The sequence below is a fragment of the Oryx dammah genome, unplaced genomic scaffold (assembly GCF_014754425.2).
Source record: "Oryx dammah isolate SB20612 unplaced genomic scaffold, SCBI_Odam_1.1 HiC_scaffold_22, whole genome shotgun sequence".
Classification (NCBI taxonomy): Eukaryota; Metazoa; Chordata; class Mammalia; order Artiodactyla; family Bovidae; genus Oryx; species Oryx dammah.
The window spans coordinates 45,311,875-45,337,916 of NW_024070206.1; the positions used below are offsets into that span (position 1 = coordinate 45,311,875).

At 36.9% G+C, this 26,042-nt stretch overlaps 1 long non-coding RNA gene across 1 annotated transcript; it reads left to right on the forward strand.

Annotated features, from left to right (window-relative positions):
* The first annotated feature begins 6,326 nt into the window (after positions 1 to 6,326).
* Positions 6,327 to 24,316, forward strand: LOC120881215. Its single transcript, XR_005725252.1, has 3 exons — positions 6,327 to 6,338; positions 8,275 to 8,280; positions 24,219 to 24,316. It is a non-coding gene; the product is annotated as an uncharacterized LOC120881215 (long non-coding RNA).
* Positions 24,317 to 26,042: the final 1,726 nt, after the last annotated feature.

A 26,042-nucleotide genomic window follows, 5' to 3' on the forward strand; every position in this document is an offset into this window, starting at 1 on the left:
CAGGAACAAGACAAGGGTGCCCACTCTCACCACTACTATTCAACATAGTTTTGGAAGTTTTGGCCACAGCAATCAGAGCAGAAAAAGAAATAAAAGGAATCCAAGTTGGAAAAGAAGAAGTAAAACTCTCACTGTTTGCAGATGACATGATTCTCTACATAGAAAACCCTAAAGACTCCACCAGAAAATTACTAGAGCTAATCAATGAATATAGTAAAGTTATGGGATATAAAACCAACACACAGAAATCCCTTGCATTCCTATACACTAATAAAGAGAAAATAGAAAGAGAAGTTAATGAAAAAATTCCATTCACCATTGCAATGAAAAGAATAAAATACTCAGGAATATATCTACTTAAAGAAACTAAAGATTTATATATAGAAAACTATAAAACACTGATGAAAGAAATCAAAGAGGGTACTAATAGATGGAGAAATGTACCATGTTCATGGATCGGAAGAATCAATATAGTGAAAATGAGTATACTACTCAAAGCAATCTACAGATTCAATGCAATCCCTATCAAGCTACCGATGGTATTTTTCACAGAGGTAGAACAAATAATTTCACAATTTGTATGGAAATACAAAAAAACCTCGAATAGCCAGAGCAATCTTGAGAAAGAAGAATGGAACTGGAGAAATCAACCTGCCTGACTTCAGGCTCTACTACAAAGCCAGTCATCAAGACAGTATGGTACTGGCACAAAGATAGAAATATAGATCAATGGAACAAAATAGAAAGCCCAGAGATTAACCCATGCACCTATAGACACCTTATATTTAACAAAAGAGGCAAGAATATACAGTGGAGAAAAGACTACCTCTTTAACAAGTGGTGCTGGGAAAACTAGTCAACCATTTGTAAAAGAATGAAACTAGAACACTTTCTAACACCATACACAAAAATTAACTCAAAATGGATTAAAGATCTAAACATAAGACCAGAAACTAAAAAACTCCTAGAGGAGAACATAGGCAAAACACTCTCTGACATAAATCACAGCAGGATCCTCTATGACCCACCTCCCAGAATATTGCAAATAAAAGCAAGAATAAACAAATGGGACCTAATTAAAATTAAAAGCTTCTGCACAACAAAAGAAACTATAAGCAAGATGAAAAGACAGCCTTCAAAATGGGAGAAAATAATAGCAAATAAAGCAACTGACAAACAACTAATCTCAAAAACATACAAGCAACTCCTGCAGCTCAATTCCAGAAAAATAAACGACCCAATCAAAAAATGGGCCAAAGAACTAAGCAGACATTTCTCCAAAGAAGACATACAGATGGCTACAAATACAGGAAAAGATGTTCAACATCACTCATTATCAGAGAAATGCAAATCAAAACCACAGTGAGGTACCATTTCATGCCAGTCACAATGGCTGTGATCCAAACGTCTACAAGCAATAAATGCTGGAGAGGGTGTGGAGAAAAGGGAACCCTCTTACACTGTTGGTGGGAATGCAAACTAGTACAGCCACTATGGAGAACAGTGTGGAGATTCCTTAAAAAACTGGAAATAGAGCTGCCTTATGACCCAGCAATCCCACTGCTGGGCATACACACCGAGGAAACCAGAATTGAAAGAGACACGTGTACCCCAATGTTCATCGTAGCACTGTTTATAATAGCCAGGACATGGAAGCAACCTAGATGTCCATCAGCAGATGAATGGATAAGAAAGCTGTGGTGCATATACACAATGGAGTATTACTCAGCCATTAAAAAGAATACATTTGAATCAGTTCTAATAAGGTGGATGAAACTGGAGTGGATTATACAGAGTGAAGTAAGCCAGAAAGAAAAACACCAATACAGTATACTAACACATATATACGGAATTTAGAAAGATGGTAATGATAACCCTGTATGTGAGCCAGCAAAAGAGACACAGATACATAGAACAGTTTTTTGGACTCTGTGGGAGAGGGAGAAGGTGGGATGATTTGGGAGAATGGCACTGAAACATGTATAATATCATATAAGAAACGAATTGCCAATTCAGTTTCGATGCATGATACAGGATGCTTGGGGCTGGTGCACTGAGACGACCCAGAGGGATGGTATGGGGAGGGAGGTGGAAGGGGGGTTCAGGATAAGGAACACATGTACACCCATGGCAAATTCATGTTGATGTATGACAAAACCAATACAACATTGTAAAGTGGAAAAAAAAAAAGTTTATGAGCACAGTACGTGAAAGAGAAAAAAAAAAGTTCATTAAAGACATGAAATAAGTGCAGCTTAAATATTATTGAGAAAATAAAAATAAAATACTTCACCTGCATCTAATTCAGAGAAGGCAGTGGCACCCCACTCCAGTACTCCTATGGGCGGAGGAGCCTGGTAGGCTGCAGTCCATGGGATCGCGAAGAGTCGGATGCGACTGAGTGATTTCCCTTTCACTTTTCACTTTCATGCATTGGAGAAGGAAATAGCAACCCTCTCCAGTGTTCTTGCCTGAAGAATCCCAGGGACGGGGGAGCCTGGTGGGCTGCCGTCTATGGGGTCACACAGAGTTGGACACAACTGAATGACTTAGCAGCATCAGCATCTAATTACCAAAAGTTAAAATGTCTTGTCAATACCATGTACTGGACATAATATTCCCTTTGATAGCCAAATAAAGGACTCATAGGTAAAGTACCTATTGTGTGTTTGTGTGTGTGTGTGTGAATGTGCTAAGTCACTTCAGTCATGTATGACTCATTGTGACCCCATGGACCATAACTCACCAGGCTCCTCTGTCAACTGGGATTCTCCAGGCATGAATACTGGAGTGGGTTGCCATGGTCTCCTCCAGGGGATCCTCCCAATTTAGGGATCTTCCACATTGGTAGGTGAGTTCTTTATCAACAGTGCCACCTGGGAAGCTCAATATTACCTACCTATACTTTAAAAAACCCAAAACTATAACATCAAACTATTATAATATCTCACAGTTAAAATATGAAAGAAAGAATAAAGGAAAGTATTTGTATTATGATTGCATAATTTCATACATAAATGCTTGGACAGGCATCATCATGTCAGTCAGGCATTTGTATCTGTATCACTGTGAAATGGACAACATTGAATCCACACCAATCCTGCTATATTTGCTGAATAATTTAATTACCTTGGGTATTTTTGTCATTAGTGATATGTTTCTTTAAAGTAGTGACTTTTGTGCATATCTATACCTTCCCACACATGCACAAAAAAATAGTTATCTCTACAGTTTACACAATGATCCTAGTCATTGAAAATTCAGCATAGGTTAAACGAAATAAAATTTTCTCTAGATTCACATGGAAACTAAGATATGTGATAGCCTGGATAATTACACACAAATTTGAGTTGTTTTCCCTTATTTCTATGAATGTTCAGTTATGCTTTCAAAATTTGTTTGAGGAGGAAAATGAATTTTCTCATGAGGGACTGTCATATCCAGGGTTGTTGTTCAGCCTCTCAGTCATGTCTCACTCTTTGCAACCCCAGGGACTGCAGCACTCCAGGCTTCCCTGTCCTTCACCATCTCCCGGAGCTTGCTCAAGTTCATGTCCATTGAGTTGGTGATGCCATCCAAACTTCTAGTCCTCTGTCATCCCCTTCTCTCTTCCATCTTTCCCAGCATCAAGGTCTTTTCCAATGAGTCAGCTCTTTGCATTAGGTGGCCAAAGTACTGGAGCTTCAGCTTTAGCATTAGTCATCTCATATTCCTGAACCCCACCACCTTAACACCAGTAGCACCTTCCAATAATTAAGACAATCAAAAATTTCATCACAAATTTCAAATGTCCCTCACAATATAGTACAAAAGTCTATGAGAAGTTCTGACTACAGCAAAAGGGACTATTTTAGTGATATATATTTGTGCAACTCACAGGGCAGGTAGTTAATTTATAATAAATTTTAAGGTTTCATTCTCTAAGACCGAACAATTCCTCTCACAAGTGTACACTCCAGAGAAAGCCTATCCTAGTACATGGGGAAGAATGTATGTGAGTGATTACTGCAGTACAGAGAAAAGCTGAAACTATCTAAATGTCTATAAACTGGAGAAGGATTAAATAAATTGTGACATGTTCTTGCAATGGACTACCCAATATACATATAAATGATAGAACTACAGATATGAATTGATTAATTTCAAAAACACAATATTAATAAAAAAGTTGTAGAAAGTGCTTTACAGAGTGATGTCAATTACATGAATTAAAAATATGAAAGCAATAGATTGCATTGTTAACTACAAATATATACTTAACAAACAAACAATAATTCATACCAGTATTTAGAGAGGCTTCTCTACCAGAAATGGATGGAGCAGAGTTTACAATGTTATATTCTTTAGGAAAAAATTCAAAGTGGATGTTTGTTTTTAACCTACTATTTATCAGAGTGTGTCTTATATTATTCTCCATATTTATGTACATTTTTAAAAATCACATTCTTTTCATTAAACAGCCAATGTTTCTTTCAAGGCAAAGGGTTTTTATTGGTGACAGAAAAGGTTATTTTTTTCATAAACTTTTACAATATACTTTACATGATTTTTTAACAAAGAAATTTTTCCCACAGGTCTCTTTGGATGGCCTCAGTTCCTTCCTGTTTTATATGAAATCCATGCTATTTGATGGGATAAAAATATGTTTCATTCATATTTTTCTCTCTCTCTTTTTTTTCAGCTTCTAGCATAAATTCTAGGCTTCCCAGGTGGCTCAGTGGGTAAAGAATCCATCGGCAATGGAGGAGATGTGGATTTAATACCTGGGTCAAGAAGATCCCCTGGAGGAGAGCATGGCAACCCACTCCAGTATTCTAGCCTGGAGAATCCCATGGACAAATGAAGCTGGTGGGCTACAGTCCATAGGGTCCCAAACAGTCAGAGCTGTGCTAAGCACAGTACACATATAATTTCTAGCTTCCATGTCATATATGAGAAAAAAATTGAAATTAAAGGATAGATTTTGTATAAAAATAAACAAATGCTATAGAAGAAATGACTTCACCTGTGCCAGGGACTGTATTGAAGAAAATATTTATCCTGCAAAAAACAAAATTCTGCTAGAATAGATATGTTTTTTATAATCTCACAAAATTTAAAAAACAAAAAGTATTTCCTAGGTTATTTATAACTTACTCATATTTTCTTCTTCTTTTTTTTTAATCACAAAGATTCCCTGCAAGGAATTAAAAATAAGGGTAGTATTTAAAGCTCTGCACAGCTACTGAAAAATTTTATTTCATTTTTGAGGTTTGCATAATGGCATACTAGCAGAGATCTCACAATAACATCATGAAAACCATGAGGCAGTTACTTTTCAAACACAAACCTCTGTGTAGAGTGGGGCAACTGGAGTAAGAAATAGCATATGAGAATGACTCAGCATCAAGAGGAGGAAAAAAAATTCCATTCATGTTATCTTACTTATGATTGTGGGTTGGTTAAGTCAATTTCAATTTAAATTATTTGTATTGACTTTCTTTCCACAAACACTGAAGCTATAACTAGTTAGATATTTACAATACTTTGAGGGGGGCAAAACTAGTTACTAAAGTGAAATTCTGGAACTCAAATTATGCAAGTCTCTTCAGAACCACCTCATGCAAAAGAATGCCAAAATAATCCCCATTGTTGCTTAGGTATGCTATTTATTAAAAATATTCAATAAATTTTGCTGAATAAATAGATTAATTGGATTTGTCACAGTAGGGCATCATGCTTCATTTAGCCCAAGAATCGGCTACCATCAGTAGCATCAGATGTTGCTTTATAGTTGCAGGACTATCTATCATAGTGACAATTCAGAGATTAGCTTTATCTATGAAAAATACCCATTTCTATTAAATCTCATTATGCATTGTCCTCACTGATTTATCTAAAATTTCATTAAGGTATTTTCACATGGATCCTGTTCCAGTGTATAATAAAATCTCTTTATTAACCCTAAACTTATTACTTTAAAAATGTTAGAGAAAGATTCTCTGACTAGAGTAGTCCATGAAACTGTCATTTATATTTTCTTTCCGTGTACCAGTTTTAAACTTAAAGCCTTATCCATAATTTTCAATATTAAGTCAATCACTGATTCCTTCATTTGGTTGATCAATCAGGCAATGAATGTTTATTTAGCACCATTGTATGTAACGCAACATCATAGGTGCTGGGAATAAATCAGTAACAAAACACACATCAGTCTCTGCCCCCATGAGGCTATTCTGAACAGAATAAACTGCAGAAAAAAAAAAAAATCGACCTGCTATCTATCTATATAAAAATCTATCTATGTATACCTAATTATGCCAGACCATGTGAAGTGCTGAGGAGAAACTAAAGCAGAAGTGCCCAACAGAAAGTGTTGCATGGGGGGAGTGGGGTGAGGGTGATCACAGGTAAGTTACAGCTTTACACAAAATGACCAGGGAAGGCATTATGGAGTATGTGAATATTGGAGGGAAGGTGGGAAAAAAAGGAGAAGGTAAACCTATGAGAAGAGCTTTCCAGGTAGCAGAGCTAGCAAGTGCAAAGATGTGCTGTGCCTGGTGACTTCAAAGACCAGACAGAGATAATGCCAGACTGGAGACCTCAGGGGTTTGCTGGAACCTCTAAAGTCACTATCACTTTCTATGATCTTCATTTTAGCTCCCTTCACCACGACTTTTGTTAAGTTATAAAAACCAGCACTGCAAGGATTCATTCTGCTTTCTTATATAAACAGTACAGGAATTTTAGGACAATTTGTTTTCATCCTTGAAGTTTAATCTTCTTTTATCATCCACCTTTCCCACTTCCTTCCTCCCACAATTTTATAGCATACATTTTTCTTAAAGTTTGCATGATTTGAAATATTTCTGACCTCTTCAAGTTTTATATACTACTGTCAATGTTAAAGGAGATTATATCCACATACAAAAAGACAAATGAACATTACTAAAGGAAAATTATGGTATCTGAATTCCACTTGTTGTATGAATTCCACTTGGTTACATTATACTCAGACTAAATAAAATGTTTAAATAAATGGATAAAAGTAAGAACTGAATCAATCAGTACATCAGACAGTTAATTTTTAAAATATGCAACTTGACTATGGTGCAGATAATCCTTAATCTATATGCAATTGTTTTTCAGAGAGGACACATCTAATAACAATATATCCCTTGGTTATAGAAGCTCTTCTGCTGTATTAGACATGTTTTAAATTTGCTCTACCTTTAACAAACTAAGGAAACTCAAAACCTAATTCAGAACTCCCTCCTAGACAGTATTATTTGTAAGATTTCGTGCTTATTCAATTAATTATAAAACAGGGGTGAAAGCACTATGTCTCTATTTTAACCCATTCATTGTTGTTGTTCAGTCGCCCAGTCTTGTCCAATTCTTTGTGACCCCATGGACTGCAGCACACCAGGCTTTCCTGCCTTTCACCATCTCCCAAACTTTGCCCAAGTTCATGTTCATTGCATCAGTGATGCCATCCTGCCATCTCCCCTCTTCTCTGCCTTCAGTCTTTCCAGCAACAGGGACTTTTCCAATTAGTCAGCTGTTCACATCAGATGACTAAAATATTGGAGCTTCAGCATCAGTCCTTCCAACATGTATTCAAGGTTGATTTCCCTGAAGACTGACTAGTTTGATCTCTGTGCTGTCCAAGAGCCTTTCAGGAGTCTTCTCCAGCACCCCAGTTTGAAGGAATCAATTCTTTGGTGCTCTGCCTAATGTACAGTCCAGCTCTCACAATCATATGTGACCACAAGGAAGAGCATAGCCTTGACAATACGGAACTTTATCAGCAGAGTAATGTCTCTGCTTTTCAGCACATTGTCTAGGTTTGTCATAGCTTTCGTACCAAGAAGCAGTTGACTTCTGATTTCATGGCTGCATTCATCACCCACAGGGATTTTAGAGCCCAAGAAGAGGAAATCTGTCACTACTTCCACCTTTCCCCCTTCTATTTGCCATGAAGAAAAGGGGCCAGATATCATGATCTTAATATTTTTTTCTTTGTTTTTAACATTTATATTTAAGCTGGTTCTTTCACTGTCCTCCTTCTCTCTCATCAAGAAACTCTTTAGTTCCCCTTCACTTTCTGCCATTAGAGTGATTTCATCCACATGTCTGAGGTTATTGATGTTTCTCCCACCTATCTTGATTCCATTCATACAGGTTTCTCAGGAGACAGGTAAAATGGTCTGGCGTTCCCATTTCTTTAAGAGCTTTCCACAGTTTATTATGATCCACAGATTCACAGGCTTTAGTGTAGTCAATGAAACAGAGGTAGATGTTTTTTCTGGAATTCCCTTGTGATCCAGTGAATGTTGGCAGTTTGATTTCTGATTCCTCTTCCTTTTCTAAATCCAGCTTGGACATCTGGGATTTCTTGGTTCATATAATGCTAAAGTCTAGCATGCAAGATTTTAAGCATGCCCTTAGAATCTAGCATGAGAGATGAGCACAATTGTTTAATGGTTAGCACATTCTTTACTACTACCCTTCTTAGGAATTGGGATAAGGATTGACTTTTTCCAGTCCTGTGGCCACTGCTGGATCTTCCAGTGCGGCCATATTGAATTCACCACTTTGATGGCAATAACTTTTAGGGTTTTGAATATACTTCTACTGGAATTCAATCGCATCCACTAGCTTTATTAACAGCAGTGCTTCCTAAGGCCCACTTGACTTCACACTCCAGAATGTCTGTCTCTAGGTGACTGACAACACCATGGTAGAAATATGGTTCATCAAAACTTTTTTGTACAGTGCTTCTGTGTATTCTTTCTCTTTCTTCTTCACCTCTTTAGCATCTGCTAGGTCCATTTATTTATTGTTTCAAAGCTGTTTTAAATAACTGTATATATGAAATCTGTTCTATCTCATACTATTAGCTACTTCTCATTTCTTCAGTTTTTCACTTTCAATTGCTTTTCTAACTACATTAACATTATGTTCATATCTGCATAAAATCCTTCTGATTAGTTCCTGAAAAGAGTGCTGTTAATTTTTTACTTTATTTATATTTTATTATATAAAATATAATAATATGTTTAATTGTACAGTTCAATACGTTTCACCAAATGTGGTGGTAATCACTGCCACATAATGAAATATTTCATCATCCAAAATGATCTTTAAGTCTCTTCCCAGTCAATCATCATCCAATACTAGCCCCAGGTAATTGCTGCTTTGCTTTCTATCCCTACGGATTAAACTTGTCTTTTCTAGAGCTCCACATAAATGAAATGATACATTTTGTGCTCTTTGTGTCTGGATCCTTCAACATGTTTTTAGGTGGATCTTGTGCTTGTCTGCTGCTGCTGCTGCTGCTAGGTCGCTTCAGTCGTGTATGACTCTGTGCGACCCCATAGACGGCAGCCCACCAGGCTCCCCTGTCCCTGGGATTCTCCAGGCAAGAACACTGGAGTGGGTTGCCATTTCCTTCTCCAATGCCTGAAAGTGAAAAGTGAAAGTGAAGTCACTCAGTTGTGTCCGACTCTTGGTGACCCCATGGACTGCAGCTTACCAGGCTCCTCCATCCATGGGATTTTCCAGGCAATGTTAGCTAGTAGTTTCTTTTTATTTCCAAGTGATGTGTCATTGCATATCACAATTTATTTATTTATTCATCCATTGATGGGCATTGTTAGGATTGTTTTCAATTTGGAGCTATCATGAATAAAGCTTCTTTAAATAATCATATGCAAACATTTATGTGAACATATTTTCATTTATCTTCCACTTAACAGTATAATTGTTTTATTTTGTGAATCAAATGCTTAAAATTAAAAAAATAATAACTTTTTCAAAAAAGCTGAAACATTTTAAATATTAACCAGCAATTCATAAATTTTAGTTGCTGTATGTTCTCACTAACATGTTATTTATGTGTGTGTTGTGTATTAATTTTGTCATTCTAATGAGTATGTAGGAATAGCTCTCTATGGATTTATATTTCCTTCAAGCTAATGTTTTTGGGTTTCTTTTCATGTGTTTTTGGCATTCGTATATTTTTATATCAGATATGTATTTTTAATTTTTTACTCATTTTAAAAATTGAGCCTGTATAATTATTTGGGAGTTAAAAAATTTTAATATGATTTCTGGGTATTAGTTATGTGCCATATATAGGTGGCACATATTTTTTCCCAGTCTGTGATTTGCTTTTTTATTTCATAATAGTGTTTTTCAACTTCAGTAAAGATTAGTTTATTATATTTATCTTTTATGATTAGTTCTATCTGGGCTCTATAGAAGATATATCTGCTCTCCACAGGGACATAAACATTTTCTTCTCCTTTAAAAAAAAAATGTATTGAAATACAGATGCTTTACAATGTTGTGTTAGTTTATCCACTAAACATTTTCTTATTTTTTTTCTTTTCCCTGCAAGATTTATAATATTAATTTTTAGATTTAGATTCATTATCTGAGTTAATTTTTCTTTTATGCTGCCAGATAAAGTTTGAGATTCTTATTTTTCACACACACACATAAAGATATAGATGTAGATAAATACATAGATACAGCAGGATAATTCTAGAAAAACATCTACTTCTGCTTCATGAATTATGCTAAAGCCTTTGACTCTGTAGATCACAACAAACTGAAAAATTCTTAAAGAGAGGGGAATACCAGACCACCTTGCCTGCCTCCTGAGAAACCTGTATGCATGTCAAGAAGCAACAGTCAAAACCAGATATGGAAAAATGGACTGGCTCCAAATCGTGAAAGGAGTACATCAAGGCTGTATACTGTCACCCTGCCTATTAAACTTATATACAGAATACATCATGTGAAATGCCAGGCTGGAGGAAGCACAGCTGAAATCAAGATTCCTGGGAGAAATATCAATAACCTCAGATTTGTAGATGACACTACCATTATGGCAGAAAGCAAAGAGGAACAAAAGAGCTTCTTGATGATGCTAAAAGAGGAGAGTGGAGAAAACTGTTTTAAAATTTAACATTAAAAAAACTAAGACCATGGCATCTTGTCCCATCATTTCATGGCAAAATGATGGAGAAACAATGGAAACAGATTTTATGTTTTTAGGCTCCAAAATCACTGCAGATGGTGACTGCAGACACAAAATTAAAAGATATTTGCTCCTTAGAAGAAAAGCTATGACCAACCTAGACAGCATATTAAAAAGCAAAGACATTACTTTGCCAACAAAAGTCTGTCTAGCTAAAGCTATGGTTTTTCCAGTCATCATGTATGGATGTGAGAGTTGAACTATAACGAAGGCTGATGCTTGTGAACTGTGCTGTTGAAGACTCTTGACAGTCCCTTGAACTACAAGGAGATCAAACCAGTCAATCCTAAAGGAAATCAGTCCTAAATTTTCACTGGAGGAAGTGATGCTGAGGCTGAAGCTCCAATACTTTGTCCACTTCAAAGAGTTGACTCAATGGAAAAGACCATGATTCTGAGAAAGATTGAAGGCAGGAGGTGAAGGGAATGACAGAGTGCTAGAAGGTTGGATGACATCACCAAGTCAATAGACATGAGTTTGAGGAAGCTCTGGGAGATTATGAAGGACAGGGAAGCCTGACATTCTGCAGTCCATGGGGTCTCAAAGAATTGTATATGACTGAGTGACTGACAACAATAGTAGTCAATAGTCAAAGCTATGCCTATTCCAGTAGTCATGTATGAACATGACAGTTGAACCATAAAGAGGACTGAGTGATGAAGAATTGATGCTTTTGAATTGTGATGCTGGAGAAGACTCTTAAGAGTCCCTTGGACTTCAAGGAGATCGAACCAGTCAATCCTAAAGGAAATCAGTCCTGAATATTCATTGGAAGGACTGATGTTGAAGCTGAAGGTACAATACTTTGGCCACCTGATGCAAAAAGCTAATTTATTGGAAAAAAAACTTGATGCTGGAAAAGATGGAAGGCAAGACGAGAAGGGGTTGACAGAGGTTATGATGGTTGGATGGCATCACTGACTCAATGGACATGAAACTGAGCATAGTCCAGGAGATAGTGAAGGATAGGGAAGCCTGACATGCTGCAATCCACTGAGTTGCAAAGAATCAGGCATGATTTAGTTACTGAACAACAACAAAAATGTGTTAGTGTGTGTGTGTATATATATATATATATATATATATATTCCTACATTATTTGTTGTAAAGATGCTTTTCCTTAGTGAATCACCTTGGCACTTTAATTGAAAATCAATTGACCATGCATATATGGGTCTGAACTCATACGTACAAGATAAAGTGATAGCTTGACTCTATATTCTGTTCCACTGATAATGTATGTATTCTTACTTTAAGAATACTTTGTCCTATTTACTATTATAGTAAGTCTTCAAATAAGGAAAAATCTCCAACATTGTTCTTTTTGGTATTGTTTTGATTATTCTAAACATTTTCATTTCCATATAAATTCTAAAACCAGCTCACCAAATTCTAAAAATTTCTGTAGGGTTTCATTAGGGATTAAGTCCATGAGATCACAAAGATTTGTCCAAGACTGGGCAACTGCACACTCACTCACTCATTTTGACACATGAGTGACTTTGGGAAAGATGTATAAAGATGCCCAATAGTCTAAGAAAATGATATGTCTCTCCATTTGTGTATATATTTTTTAGACTTTTTCAGATTTTATAATTATCAGTGTACATGGCTTGCAAATCTTTTGTTGCAGTTATCCTTTTTTATTTCTTTTTAATATTTTAGGGACTTCCCTGGTAGCTCAGCTGGAAAGAATCTGTCTGCAATGGAGGAGACCCCTGTTCAATTCCTGGGTCTTGAAGATATGCGGGAGAAGGGACAGGTTACCCACTCCGGTATTCTTGGGCTTCCCTGGTGGTCCATCAGTGAACATGGCTTGAAAAATTTTGTAATATTTATCCTTAAAGATTTTCATTTTTATTTTGATATTTTAAGTTTCATTAATTCATTGATATTGCAATGCAGTTGATTTTTATATGCTGAGATTGTAAAGTTTTCTCTGCTACTATATAGCAGGTAATTCCAGACTCTATTGTTACTTCACAGAATAATTGGAACCTCATAGTCATCTTTTTTTTTTCTTTTAACTGTTAACATTAAATATATACAAATTAATCTAAGATTATGTTACTTAAAATAATAGGCTTCTAATCCAAGAATAACAGATATTTTTTCAAGCTTTTAAAAATATTTTAGTAGAATTTTAAAATATGATTAATAATTTTTACACATTGCACTATTAATTTGATATTCATAGGTCAGTTTTCATTCCAATCGCAAAGAAAGGCAATGCAAAAGAATACTCAAACTCACAATACTCAATACTCAGTACTCAAATACTCACACAATTGCACTCATCTAACATGCTAGTAAAGTAATGCTCAAAATTCTCCAAGCCAGGCTTCAGCAATATGTGAACTGTGAACTTCCTGATGTTCAAGATGGTTTTAGAAAAGGCAGAGGAACCAGGGATCAAATTGCCAACATCTGCTGGATCATGGAAAAAGCAAGAGAGTTCCAGAAAATCATCTCTCTGCTTTCTTGACTATGCCAAAGCCTTTGACTCTGTGGATCACAATAAACTGTGGAAAATTCTGAAAGAGATGGGAATATCAGACCACCTGACCTGCCTCTTGAGAAATCTGTATGCAGGTCAGGAAGCAACAGTTAGACCTGGACATGGAACAACAGACTGGTTTCAAATAGAAAAAGGAGTAAGTCAAGGCTGTATATTGTCACCCTGCTTCTTTAACTTATATGCAGAGTACACCATGAGAAACGCTGGACTGGAAGAAACACAAGCTGGAATCAAGATTGCCGGGAGAAATATCAGTAACCTCAGATATGCAGATGACACCGCCCTTATGGCAGAAAGTGAAGAGGAGCTAAAAAGCCTCTTGATGAAAGTGAAAGTGGAGAGTGAAAAAGTTGGCTTAAAGCTCAACATTCAGAAAACAAAGATCATGGCATCCTGTCCCATCACTTCGTGGGAAATAGATGGGGAAACAGTGGAAACAGTGTCAGACTTTATTTTTGAGGGTTCCAAAATCACTGCAGATGGTGATTACAGCCATGAACTTAAAAGATGCTTACTCCTTGGAAGAAAATTTACGACCAACTTAGATAGTATATTCAAAAGCAGAGACATTACTTTGCCAACTAAGGTCCGTCTAGTCAAGGCTATGGTTTTTCCAGTGGTCATGTATGGATGTGAGAGTTGGACTGTGAAGAAGTTTGAGTGCTAAAGAATTGATGCATTTGAACTGTGGTGTTGGAGAAGACTCTTGGGAGTCCCTTGGACTGCAAGGGGATCTAACCAGTCCATTCTAAAGGAGATCAGCCCTGGGATTTCTTTGGAAGGAATGATGCTAAAGCTGAAACTCCAGTACTTTGGCCACCTCATGTGAAGAGTTGACTCATTGGAAAAGACTCTGATGCTGGGAGGGATTGGGGGCAGGAGGAGAAGGGGACGACAGAGGATGAGATGGCTGGATGGCATCACGGACTCGATGGACATGAGTCTGAGTGAACTCTGGGAGATGGTGATGGACAGGGAGGCCTGGCGTGCTGAGATTCATGGGGTCGCAAAGAGTCGGACACGACTGAGCAACTGAAATGAACTGAACTGACAGTGCTATGTAATTAACTATTTGGATGACATGTGGTAATATTTTTAATATTCTTTATTTAAAACTTACACTCTTTGACTTTTATGTTAACAATCAGTAATGAACATATATCAAGATCAGTTTTGCTTTGTTTTGGAGAAGTGGCTCCTTATTGCCTAACTCTATCCTTCTTTCCTTCATATTGATTTAAGTACTTTTTAAATTATACATACCAATAGATTATTGAGCATCCTTATCTTGTGCGCTAATTGGAACAATTATATTTCATTTCAAAATCATGAAATTTTCCTGAGAATTTTAAATTTTTGTATAGAATTGATTAAAATATTTTCCATATGGAACATATATTTTCTTGTATTGTTGTTGTTTGGTTGCTAAGTCATGTTCAAATCTTTGCAACCCCATGAACTGTACTACTTCAGACTTCTCTATCCTTCACTGTTTCCAGAATATTGCTCAGATTCATGTCCATTGAGTCAGTGATGCTATCTAATCATATCATCCTCTGCTTCCCACTTCTCCTTTTGCCTTCCATCTTTCCCAGCATCAGGGTCTTTTCCAATGAGTTGAATCGTCGAATCAGGGGCCTAAGTATTGAAACTTCAGCATCAGACCTTCCAATGGATATGCAAGTTTGATTTCCTTCAGGATTGACTGGTTGGATCTGATGGTAGTCCAAGGGACTCTCAAGAGTCTTCTCTAGCACCACCATTTGAAAACCTCAATTCTTCAGTACTCAGCCTTCTTTATGGTCCAACTTTCACATTCACACATGACTACTGGAAAAACCATACCTTTGACTAAACAGACCTTTGTTGGTAAAGTGTTGTCTCTGTTAAAGGGCTATGCTGTTTAGGTTTGTCATAGCTTTTCCCTCAAGGAGTCACAGTCTTTTAATTTCATGGCTACAGTCATCTTCCACAGTGATTTTTGAGCCCAAGAAGAGAAACTGCCACTGTTTCCACATTTTCCCCTTCTATTTGCTGTGAAGTGATGGGAGCAGTTGCCATGATCTTAGTTTTCCAAATATTGAGTTTTAAGCCAGCTTTTTCACTCTCCTCTTTCACCCTCATCAAGAGACTCTTTAGACCCTCTTCACTCTCTGCCATTAGAGTGGTATTATCCACATTTCTGAGATTTTTGATATTTCCTCAGCAATCTGGATTCCAGCTTGTGATTCATCTAGCCTGGCATTTCACATGATGTATTCTACATGTTACTTAAATAAGCAGGGTGACAATATACAGTCTTGTTATACTTCTTTCCTAATTTGGAACCAGTCAGTTGTTCCATGACTGGTTCTCATCATTGCTTCTTGACCTGCATAGGTTTCTCAGGAGACAAGTAAGATGGTCTGTTATTTTTATCTCTTGAAGAATTTTGTTGTCATCCACACAGTCAGATGTTTTAGTGGTCAATGAAGCAAAAGTAGTAAAAAAAAAAAAAAAAGAAGAAAGAAAATTCTGGAATTCTCTTGCTTTCTCTATGATTCAATGAATGTTGGCAATTAGATTTTTGGTTCCTCTGCCTTTTGTAAATCCAGCTTCTCTGGAAGTTCTTGGCTCACATACCGCTGGAGCCTAGCTTGAAGGATTTTGAGCATTACCTTCCTAACATGAAAAATGATTTTTCTTTGGATGGTTTTAGTCAGCTTCTTCTGTACAATGGTATTAACCTCTGTCCAAAGTTCTTTGAGCACTCTACCTACCAGATCTAACTCCTTAAAGCTGTTTGTCACCTCCACTATATACTCTTAAGGGATTTGATTTAGGTCACAACCCAATGACCTAGGTTTTTTTGTTTGTTTGTTTGTTTGTTTTTTACTTTCTACATTTTAAGCTTGTGTTTTGCAATAGGCAGCTAAAAATCTGAGCCAGAGTTAGCCCTAGCCCTAGGTCTTGTTTTTTGTTTGTTTGTTTGTTTTTTCTCATGTATCTATGGTTATTTTTCTATTAACATATCTGATAGTGTGCATTCTTTTTTCCCCTTTTCTTAATTCAATTTACCCATTTCATATGTTATGATTTAATTTTTATAACTTTAAAATTTATTTACTAGTGTTTCATGTCTATTTCATTAATTTCTAATTGTGTTTCTTCTTCTTACGTTCATTCTTTATTCTCCTTGTTATCTTTCTAAGTTTACAGCCTAATCAATTTGTTTTCATTAATTATTTTACTGATAACTTCATTTAAGGTTATTAATGTTTTCTGAGAAAATATTTGTCTCTCATTATATCCCATCTTTAGTACCAGTCCTTTGTGCCTGCAATTAGTTATTTCCCTCTCCACTTCACAACCACCTCTAGTTTCAGTACAATTGCTGATCAAGAAGTTTGGCAATAGCAACACCATCTATCAAGAAACATCATAGTCACTAAACTGGTTGCACTAGAATCTTATATGCACTAGTTTTGAATATAGTTAATGCATAAGTCATTTCACAGATTGGATGATGTGATGGAGATAGTGGCGAGAATGCATAGAACTCACATTTTCTAGTGTTTTATAAGTTTAAAATAAAATGATTAAAAATAATTTAGAGAGTTCTCTGGTAGCCTACTGGTTAGGAGTTTTGGCTTTCACTACCAAGGCCCAGGGTTTAATCTATGGTCAAGGAACTGGGATCCTAAAAGTCATGCAGTGTCGCCAAAAAGAAAGAAAGAAGATAAATTAATTTCTCATGTTTGAAAAATTCAAAATGATAAAGCTGAGAGACTTTAGATATATTTTGATGGACATTAACTAAAAAGCCTCTTGATGAAAGTGAAAGAGAAGAGTGAAAAAGTTGGCTTAAAGCTCAACATTCAGAAAACTAAGATCATGGCATCTGGTCCCATCACTTCATGGGAAATAGATGTGGAAACAGTGGAAACAGTATCAGACTTTATTTTTAATCACTGCAGATGGTGACTGCAGCCATGATATTAAAAGACACTGACTCCTTGGAAGAAAAGTTATGACCAAACAAGATAGCATATTGAAAAGCAGAGACATTACTTTGCCAACAAAGGTCCATCTAGTCAAGGCTATGGTTTTTCCAGTGGTCATGTATGGATGTGAGAGTTGGACTGTGAAGAAAGCTGAGCACTGAAGAACTGATGCTTTTGAACTGTGGTGTTGGAGAAGACTCCTGAGAGTCCCTTGGACTGCAAGGAGATCCAACCAGTCCATTCTAAAGGAGATCAGGCCTGGGTGTTTTTGGAAGTAATGATGCTAAAGCTGAAACTCCAGTACTTTGGCCACCTCATGAGAAGAGTTGACTCATTGGAAAAGACTGTGATGCTGGGAGGGATTGGGGGCAGGAGGGAAAGGGGACGACAGAGGATGAGATGGCTGGATGGCATCACCGACTCAATGGACGTGAGTTTAAGTGAACTCTGGGAGTTGGTGATGGACAGGGAGGCCTGGCGTGCTGTGATTCATGGGGTCACAAAGAGTCAGATATGACTGAGTGACTGAACTGAACTGACTGAACCTTTAGAATTCAACATCAGTATTTACCAATTTTATGTAAATGATGCTTTTATTTCCCATCTTGGAAATTTACAGCCCTGTATGACTATTTATATTCTTATGTTGACGAATGCTTCAGGTATGAGCCATCTCTTCTACTGAGCCATGAATAGTTGGAATACTTTAATTTGAAAAATCACACAATAAGATTGTAACACATTGAAAACTAGTATGGAAATAATGATAGAATATATTTCTGAAAAAGGAAGAATGGCTTAGGTTACGGAAACAATTCTAGAGAGTTAAAAGAGAGCTGCTAGTGAAAGCACGAAAACAACAAAATCCCCAAATCAGTGTTAAAAAAAAAAAAAAGAAAAGAAAGATGCCATTATTAATGTTAGCAACAAACAAAACATGAATTCATATCTACTTGATTTTTAAACTCTCCTGGAGATAATTAACAAATATATCTCTCCACAGCAACATTCTTTTTATTCTCAGACCAGCAGGTAACTCCTTTTTCCAAGAAATAGGTCTAATTCCTTCTGCATGGCAAAAGAGCTCATGGGGAAAAAAATGCACCTTAATCTCTCTTTTTCAATTACATCTACCTACTCCCAGCAGGCTTCCCCAAACAAGTCCAAGGATTCTAAACAAGATGTTTTCCTCTTGAACATGTCCAACTTGGCTCAGCCTCCCTGCAGTGCAGTTCCAATATGATTCAATATGATTCTGGAATCAAATCAACTGATTTGTGTTTCTGTATTCTCACCTATTATAAGCAAGTTTCCAACCTCACAAGGCAAATTTCTGATTTACCTGTGTACTTTAAAAAGCACAATAGATGAAAGATTCCTGTATACATTAAATTCATCCACCAAACTGAAAACAGAAAATTGAGACAGTGTAAGATATAATTATCTATAATTTGTATATATTAGTAAATTATAATTGTACCTCATTATCCCAGACTAAGTAGGCTGAAAGTTTATATTGATAATCTGTATGTGCACACTTATGTTAAAATAATATCAAATAGTGGCCTACTAATAATTATATTTTAAATAATTCATAACAGTAAATTAAAATTCTTTCCTCTTTATGCCTATAGTAGCTCATAGGATTACTCATGGGGGCTTGCCTGATGGTTCAGTGGTAAAGAATTGGCCTGAAATGCAGGAGACCCTGGGGATACAAATTCGATCCCTGGGTTGGGAAGATCTCCTGAAGGAGGGCAAGGCAACCTATTCTAGTATTCTTGCCTGGAGAATCCCATGGACAGAGGAGCCTAGCAGGCTACAGTCCATTGGGTTGCAAACAGTCAGTCATGACCGAAGTGACTCAACATACACACAGGATTACTTATAGACACAGCAAAAAGGTCTATCTTAGGTCACATGGTCCCAAAATATAGTCCCAAGTACCGAACTATGCTAGATCACTGATCCATACCTCACACACTGTGAGTTAATTGTTAATGACTATAGTATTATAACCAACAAGTCAATAGATGTACCAGATTGCAGGGTTACCAGTGCAGTCAAATCAAATGAGCCTAAACTAAAGAAGAGTGTCTTTGGGATTCAATAGGCCATATCATGTTTCCCATTTTCTCCTTGACTGCTGCTGCTGCTGCTGCTAAGCGCTTCAGTCCTGTCCGACTCTGTGCGACCCCATAGACGGCAGCCCACCAGGCTCCTCTGTCCCTGGGATTCTCCAGGCAAGAACACTGGAGTGGCTTGCCATTTCCTTTTCCAATGCATGAAAGTGAAAGGTGAAAGTGAAGTCGCTCAGTCGTTTCTGACTCTTTGTAACCCCATGGACTACAGCCTACCAGGCACCTCCGTCCATGGGATTTTCCAGGCAAGAGTACTGGAGTAGGGTGCCATTGCCTTCTCCATTCTCCTTGACAAAAATACTATAAAAATATATGCAGCAAAATACAATGACACAAAAATAATATTTTATTAAATTATTAGCAACATATCAAGGATGCATTTTCCTTTTGCAATGTGTATGTTACCACTGTAATTATAACTAAATATATATTTCATTTATAGCTATCCATATAACATGTTGGTTATTCATCTGTGAATGAATCTTTAGGTTATTTCTTTGTCTTGGCTACTGTGAATAATCCTGTAATGAACATGAGGGTGAAGATGTCTTATTGATGTAATGAGTTTATTTCCTTCAGATATATACCCATAAGTAGGCCATACATTAATTTCACTTTTAATTCGTAGGAATCTGCCTACTATTTTTCATAGTAACCAAAATAATTTACATTCCCATCAATGGTGTAAAAGGATTCATTTTCCTTTACATCCTCACCAGCATTTTTTTTTCTTCTTTTTTTAGCACTGTAAGCATTGCAATAGGTGTGAAGTTATATTTCATTGTGGTTGTGATTTGCATTTCACTGATGATTAGATTGTTGAACATCTTTTCATGTATTTGTTAGCCATTTGCATGTCTCTTTTAGAAAAATGTTTATTCAGGTTATCTTCCTATTTTTACATCAGATTATAGATTAACTATTGCTATTGATTTGGAGCTTCCCTTTTGGCTCAGTGGTAAAAAATCTGCCTGCAATGCAAGAGACAAGGATTCGACCCCTGAGTTGATAGGGTCCCTTGGAGGAGGGCATCACAACCCATTCCAGTATTCTTGCTGGGAGAATTTCATGGGTCTTAGGTTTCATTCTATTAATGTAATATATTACATTGATTATTATTCTTTTTCTTTTTTTTTTGCATATGTTGAACCATCCTTGCATTCCAGGGATAAATTTACTTGATCATGGTATATAATTCTTTTAAAGTGTTGTTGAATTCAGTTTCATCAGTATATTTTTTAGAATTTTTACAACTATATTCATCAGGATTATTGTCTGATTGTTTTCTTTTCTTGTATTGTCTTATTCTGTCTTGTTAAGTTCAGGGTAAATCCTTGCAAAATGAATTTGGGAGTGCTCCATCTTCTTCAAGCTTCTGGAAGTATTTGAAAAAGATTGATATTAGTTGTTTTTACAGTGCATAGTAGAATTCACCAATGAAATCAATCTGGTTCTGGACTTTTCTTTTTTGCTATGTTCTTGATTATTTATGTTGGAGATGGCAATGGCACCCCACTCCAGTACTCTTGCCTGGGTAATTCCATGGATGGAGGAGCCTGGAAAGCTGCAGTCCATGGGGTTCCTGAGGGTTGGACACGACTGAGTGACTTCACTTTCACTTTTCACTTTCATGCATTGGAGAAGGAAATGGCAACCTACTCCAGTCCTTTTGCTCATTACTGGTTTGTACAGATTTTCCATTTCTTCATGATTCAGACTAGGTAATTACTGTTTCTAGAAATATATCCATTTCTTCTAGGTTATGCAATGATGATAGTTTCAACAATCTTTTATATTTCTGTGGTGTCAGTTTTTATGTCTCCTCTTTCATTTCTGATTTTTTTTGAATCACCTCTTTATTTCTTATTGTAATTAAAGGCTTGTCAATTTAATTAGTTTTTTCTTGCTTAATTTTGTTGGTCTTTTTTGTTGTTGTTCTAATGTCTCTCTCTTTTTTAAACTTAAATTTCTGACCTAATCTATCTTATTTCCTTCTTTCTGCTTTCTTTGGTCATAATTTATTCTCTTTTCCCTCCAAGTTCCTTGATATATAAAGCTAGTTTGGCTATTTGAACTCTTTATTTTTTCTTAGTGTAAGTATTTATAACTACAAGATCCCCCCTTATAATTACTTTTACTGCTTCTTATAAGTTTTGGTACATTTTGTCTACATTTTTGTTTATCTCAAGATAATTTTTTTTAATTCCCTTTGATTTCTTCTTTGACCCATTGGCTGTTCAGGAATATGATATTTAATTTTCACATATTAGTAATTTTTTAAAATCCACTCTTTTATTGATTTCTAGTTAATGAGATCTCCATCTCTTTGATATGGCCACTGTTAACCTTGTCATTCAAATCACAACTAAATATTCTGGTTGGGACAGGAAAGAAGTGGGTCTTTTTGTATCTTACATAGCTGAGGAAACTCTTTCACACACTTTCATCTTTCCTTGTAGAAGAAATTGCAGGGGTTTGTAAAACAAGGTGTCTCTTGGTACTGAACTGGACCTCCTTAAGTAGAAATTATGAAGGAAAAGTGAAAATCTTCTTATTCTAATCAATGCATCTAATCTCATTTTAAAAAAATCTTTTATTTTCTTTCTCCTCATCTATGTGCTAAATGTCTCTTAGAAATCCTGAAACTGAACAAAGACACCCTTTTAAAGAGATTATTATCAAAATCAGTGTTCTTTATGGAAAAGATGTCAGGAAGTTCTTATTGCCATGATAATGGCATTACTCTCTCACATGTGACGTTTATTCATGGAAAGTAGAAATATAGGGTAAGAAAACATATAGTTTATTACTGTGCTACTTTAATACTGATGGGGCTTCCCCCGTAGCTAAGTTGGCAAAGAATCTGCCTGCAGTGCAGGAGATCTGGGTTCGATCCGTGGGATGGGAAGATCATTTGGAAAAGGAAATGGCAACCCACTCCAGTATTCTTGCCTGGAGAATCCCATGGGTAGAGGAGCCTGGCAGTCTACATTCCATGAGGTCTCAAGAGCCAGACCCAGCTTAGTGACTGAATAACCACCACCACCAATACTGGTAGGACTGCGTGTAGTATTTTGCTGAAAGATCTCTCTTACATAAACTCTATCATTGACATGACTTTATAGTATAAACTTCTGTTTGGAACCTGGAGTAAGTTTGCTATCAAAATATACCTATCAGAGTGGTTCATGGGTAAAGAACTGCCTACCAATGCAGGAGACAAAAAGAAAGGCAGGTTTGATTTCTGTATCCAGAGGATCCTCTGAAGGAGGAAATGGAAACCCACTCTAGTATTGTTGTCTGGAAAGTTCCATGGACAAAGGAGTTTGATGGATTACAGTCTATGGGGCTGCAAAGAGTTGGAGATGACTGAGCACAGTTCTGGTATATTTAATGTCAAAGTAACACACAAAAATGATGAGCAGAAATTCAAGTCACTCCATCTTTACCAAATTTTTGTTGTTGATGTTCAGTTCCTCAGTCGTGTCTGACTCTTTGTGATCACATGGACTGAACATGGCCAGGCTTCCCTATAATTCACCATCTCCAAGACTTTGCTCAAATTCATATCAAGTGAGTTGGTGATGTCATCTAAACAACTCATTCTCTGTTATCCTCTTTTCCTTCTGTCTTCAATCTTTCCCAGCATCAGGGTCTTTTCCAATGAGTCATCTCTTCCATTCAGGTGGCCAAAGTATTGGAGCTTCAGCTTGAGCATCAGTATTTCCAATGAATATTCAGAACTGATTTCCTTCAGGAATGACTGGTTTGATCTCCTAGCATTACAAGGGATTATAGAGTTTTCTCCAACACCACAGGTCAAAAATATCAGTTCTACAGCACTCAGCTTTCTTTATAGTCCAACTCTCACATCCATACATGACTACTGGAAAAACCATAGCTTTGACTAGATGGACTTTTGTTGGCAAAGTAATGTCTCTGATTTTTAACATGCTGTCTCAATCTGTCATAGCTTGGTTTCCAAGGAGCAAAGGTCTTTTAGTTGCATGGCTGCAGTTACCATCTGCAGTGATTTTGGAGCGCAAGAAAATAAAGACTGTCACTGTTTCCATTGTTTCCCAATCTATTTGCCATGAAGTCATGGGACCAGATGCCATGATCTTTGTTTTCTTGACTGTTGAATTTTAAGCCAGCTTTTTCACTCTCCTCTTTCACTTCATCAAGAGGCTCTTTAATTCCTCTTCACTTGGTGCCATTAGGGTGGTTTCATCTGCATATCTGAGGTTATTGATATTTCTCTCAGTAATCTTGATTCCAGCTTGTGCTTCATCCAGTCCAGCATTTTGCATTAACTTATATGTTAAATAAACAGAGTGACATTGTACAGACTTGATGTACTCATTTCCCAATTTTGAATTAGTCCATTGATCCATGTCCAGTTCTAATTGTTGCTTCTTGATGTACATACATATTTCTCAGGATGCAGATAAAGTGGTCTGGTATTCTCATCCCTTGAAGAATTTTCCGCAGTTTTTGTGATCGACACATTCAAAGGCTTTAGCGTACTGAATGAAGGCGATGTAGAGGTTTTGCTGGAATGCTCTTGCTATTTCTATGATACAGTGGATGTTGGCAATATGACCTCTGATTCCTCTGTCTTTTCTAAATCCAATTGAATATCTGAAAATTCTTGATTTTGAAGTAATTTTGAAGCCTAGCTTGGAAAATTTTGAACATTAATTTGCTAGCATGTAAAATGACTGTAATTGGGCAGTAGTTTGAACATTCTTTTCCAATGAGTCAACTCTTCGCATGAGGTGGCCAAAGTACTTGAGTTTCAGCTTTAGCATCATTCCTTCCAAAGAAATCCCAGGGCTGATCTCCTTCAGAATGGACTGGTTGGATCTCTTCCTTGCAGTCCAAGGAACTCTCAAGAGTCTTCTCCAGCATCACAATTCAAAAGCATCAATTCTTCAGTGCTCTGCCTTCTTCACAGTCCAACTCTCACATCCATATATGACCACAGGAAAAACCATAGCCTTGACTAGATGGACCTTTGTCAGCAAAGTAATGTCTCTGCTTTTGAATATACTATCTAGGTTGGTCATAATTTTTCTTCCAAGGAGTAAGTGTCTTTTAATTTCATTGCTGCAATCACCATCTGCAGTGATTTTGGAGCCCCCCAAAATAAAGTCTGACACTGTTTCCACTGTTTCCCCATCTATTTCCCATGAAGTGATGGGACCGGATGCCATGATCTTCATTTTCTGAATGTTGAGCTTTAAGCCAACTTTTTCACTCTCTTCTTTCACTTTCATCAAGAGGCTTTTGGGAGGGATTGCGAACAGGAGGAGAAGAGGATGACAGAGGATGAGATGGCTGGATGGCATCACTGACTCGATGGACGTGAGTGTGAGTGAACTCCGGATTTGGTGATGGACAGGGAGGCCTGGCATGCTATGATTAATGGGGTCGCAAAGAGTCAGACACGACTGAGCAACTGAACTGAACCGAACTTGAACATTCTTTGGCATTGCCTTTCTTTGGGCTTGGAATTAAAACTGATTTTTTCCAGTCTGGTGGCCATGCTGAGTTTTCCAAATGTACTGGCATATTGAGTGTACCATGTTCACAGCATCATCTTTTAGGATTTGAAATAGCTCAGCTAGAATTTCATCACTTTGACTAGTTTTGTTCCTAGTGATGCTTCCTAGGGCCCACTTAACTTTGCACTCCAGGATGTCTGGCTCTAGTTGAGTGATCATACCATCTAGGTTATCTGGGTCATGAAGACCTTTTTTGGATAGTTCTTCTGTGTATTCTTGCCACCTTTTCTTAATATCTTCTGTTTCTGTTAGGTCCATACCATTCAGGCTTTTTATTGTGCCCATCTTGGCATGAAATGTTCCCTTGTTACCTCTAATTTTCTTGGAGATATCTCTAGTCTTTCTCATTCTATTGTTTTTCTCTAGTTCTTTGCATTGTTCACTTAGGAAGGCTTTCTAATCTCTTTTCTTTTCTTTGGAACTGTATTCAGATGAATATGTCTTTCATTTTCTCCTTTGCCTTTAGCTCCTCTTCTTTTCTAAGCTATTTATAAGGCCTCCTTGCTGGGATCCAGCCTTAGCAGAGTCCAGGGATATCCTCAGGATGGACGACATTGGCGAATGAAGAAAGATAGATAAAGAGATAAGGAACGAGACACGGGGTGACCAAGCTTCTTCGAGAGAGGCCCATTTACTTTTATTTTTTTCAGGGCTTTTATACCCTGAGTTATACATACAGCAAGGTGAAAAATGCAGAGTCAACTCAACATTACATCAGTAATAACTTTTATCAATATCAGGTTCCTTCCTGCAAAAGTCTTATTTTCTGTATATCATCTTTTATTCCGGAGGCCTGTTGATATT